Genomic DNA, 3081 nt, shown 5'->3' on the forward strand with positions numbered 1-3081 from the left:
AGTAGGTGCACTCCTTAAAACAATAAACCATGGGAAATCAGAAGGGCAGCTCAGGGAGATAGCTTAGAGGGCAAGAATGCATAGGAAAGAAGGATGCAGGAAAAATATAATCACCAGTAGGAAATGAGAAGAGACCTGATACATTATGAAGATTGCAATCAATGTCATGAAATGAAATGTGTATGAACTGTTCAATGGAAAATGAACTTGCTCTATAAACTTTCACCCAAATCACAATACAAAATAAATAAAGTATGTTACAACTTCATTATTTAGTGCTCTGAAGAGCTGGACCAGGACTGTCACAAATACTCAGCGTCTGAGTGGGTAGTTTGGGTTAGGTTTTGCATTGCCCTATAATTTAATAGCTTGATGTGACTAGTATGCTAATAAGATGGCCTGTTTGGAGTCAATGTAAAAACATTGAAATTTAATTGAATTACTTTATCGTAAAGGATCTTCTCTTTCAGTATATTGTCCCAAGTCTCAAAAGGATCTTGGTTCCAGTTTTAGCTCTGCCACTTACAGCTGTGTGGCCTTGGGTATCTACCGTAACTGTGCTTAGCCTCAGTTTCCTCATCTATTAAATGCAAATAAGTACATTATCTACCTCATATAATTATTTTGCGTGTTAAATGAGACAAAGTGTGTCAAGGTAATAGCACAGAGTCCGGGATACTTCAATCACTCAATTCATGTTAGCTTTTGTATCATCATCATTGCTGAGATGTCTCTCATTTCCCTCCTTTTCAGGGAGCAGAGATTTCTACTTACAGAGTTAACACAGCTTCAACCAGTAATTATGCTTCAACCAGTACAAAACAGAGACTGTTTAAAACAAAATAGAGACTACAAGATTTAAATTGTTCATGCAATTTAACTGAGAAATGAGGCAGTAAATGAATTGGTTGGACTCTTTCTGATTCTTATACTTGGGCTTAACACTGAACTGTTAAATTATGACACATTTCATTATTCCCAAATGTTACCTCCACTCAATAATATTATTCAGGCATTCCCACCATGAAATAAAACCTTTGACTATTGGATCAGGTTTATATTTTAACATGAAAATTCCATGGTGAGTGAGGAAATACATAATGGATGCTTCAAAGCTCTAAGAAACTGTGTTTGAGTCTTTTGGTTTTAGAGTTTGGTATTTGGGGAAGAGATGGGGAAATTACCCTGGAGTAAAGGCAAATTCTCAGGTTGTAAATGCCACAACACTGAGGTTTAATAGGCTGGCAGAGTGTCACCTGGAATTCTCAGGATCTCAGAAGAAACAGTAATTAATTGTTTCACAATGTTTGATACAGACACACCTTTAATGTCTTTGTTTTTTTCCACTGCATCTCATTTCCTACTGAGGTCTAAGCAAGGAGTTCTGGACGTGAAGGTCCATTGATTGGTTGTGGAGTAAAGCTGAACTCTATCTTGGACAAAATAATGAGGCAGATGACTTTTATTTAAAAAATCTTAGTCTTCTCTTTCTGCTTTTGGAAAACTAGTTCTCTCAGGCATCCATAGTCTTTTTGCAGTTCTATCTCTTTTTATACACCTGAGTTGTATGTTTCCCTCCCAAGGTATTTCTACAGTCTGAACCTATCCTTCTTTCATCCTCCCTTCAAAATATTTCATCTCTCTCATTCCTCTAAAACTTTATTAACCAAACCCAAACCCACTGCCATCAAGTGGATTCGAACACGTAGTTATGCTCGTAGGGTTTCCAAGGCTGTAAATCTTTATGGAAGCAGACTGCCTCATCTCTCTCCAGTTGAGTGGCTGGTGAGTTTGAACCATGGAACTTTTGGTTAGCAGCCCAATTCCTTAACCACAGCTCCACCAGAGCTCCTACAGAGCTAGATGATAAAAATAAAACCAATCACTGTGGTTTATTGTCTGCTAATGAAATGGTTCTCACACCCAGTCTGGCAGCATTTAATGACCCGGGAAGCTCAGCAAGTGTACAGATTTCAGAACCTCAGAATGCACACTGAATTAGAAATTCTAGGTAGTGTCTAGAAGTCTATATTTCCCAGATAATTTTAATGTGTAGCCTTGTTTAGAAACAATTGTGAATACATTGTTGAGGTAATGATTTGCCATTGGAGACTTCTAGAAAAAGCAATGACAAAAGCTAAAGGAGAAAATCACACATAGTGACATCTGATATGTGGCTGCAAGCTATTGGAGAGAATGTATTCTGGGTGAGGATACCACTGAAATTACAATCCTTCAATCATTTGTCTCTCCTGTTATCAATGGTACCTGATACTCATAAGCTTTTTTGAACTATTACAACTTTTACTCTTACCAGTCTCCAACTCTCTTGGCCTTACTCAGGAGACATGTAAACCATAAATTCTTTTTCTTTTTTACCTTTTGTTCTTGAGGATATAGCTAGTGACGAGGTATACATTTGTCCTCTGTAGCCCTCTAGTTCTGCCAGAGGTTTGTCTAGTTCTACAGAATCTTCCATACTCATAGTGTAGATCTCACAAAAACAGCAGCTATATTAATCAGTCCTTTTACTGTGATATAATTATATTATAATTATATTTACCTCATAATTACTGTGAGGTAAATATAATTATAATAGTGGCTCTGATGAGAAAAATGCAAGTTTAAAGAGGGTAGAACCCTGAACAAGTGAGTGAGTGATAAAATGCAGAAAAGACCTGAGGATCATTTAATTTTATCTACTGTGAAGCCCATTGATCAATTTCTCACCTTCAGTTAAGAGGATGTTGAGTGTGATATTTTAATGCAGCATCATTGACCCTTATAAGAATAAATCCTTAATTCAAACCCCATAGTAGTTACATTGGATTAATTGATATTACTTTCCATTTGAGGGCAAAAGCTGAAACTTTGAATAGGGGTAAAAATATTTGGAGCTGATGACATTTAAAATTACTCTAATATCAGACTTTTCACAACTGTCAAAACTTTGATTACAGACGAGTTTAAACAATATAATCAGTTTTCTTTTCCTTGGTGCAATGTAAGTTTTAATTACCAATCTAAAAGAAATTTCAAATACCTTGGATAAAATATCTAATTCAATGTAGTTTTATAATA

Source organism: Orycteropus afer, unplaced genomic scaffold, assembly GCF_000298275.1.
Source record: "Orycteropus afer afer isolate SDZICR_OR568_19922 unplaced genomic scaffold, OryAfe1.0 scaffold00898, whole genome shotgun sequence".
In the NCBI taxonomy this organism is placed as follows: Eukaryota; Metazoa; Chordata; class Mammalia; order Tubulidentata; family Orycteropodidae; genus Orycteropus; species Orycteropus afer.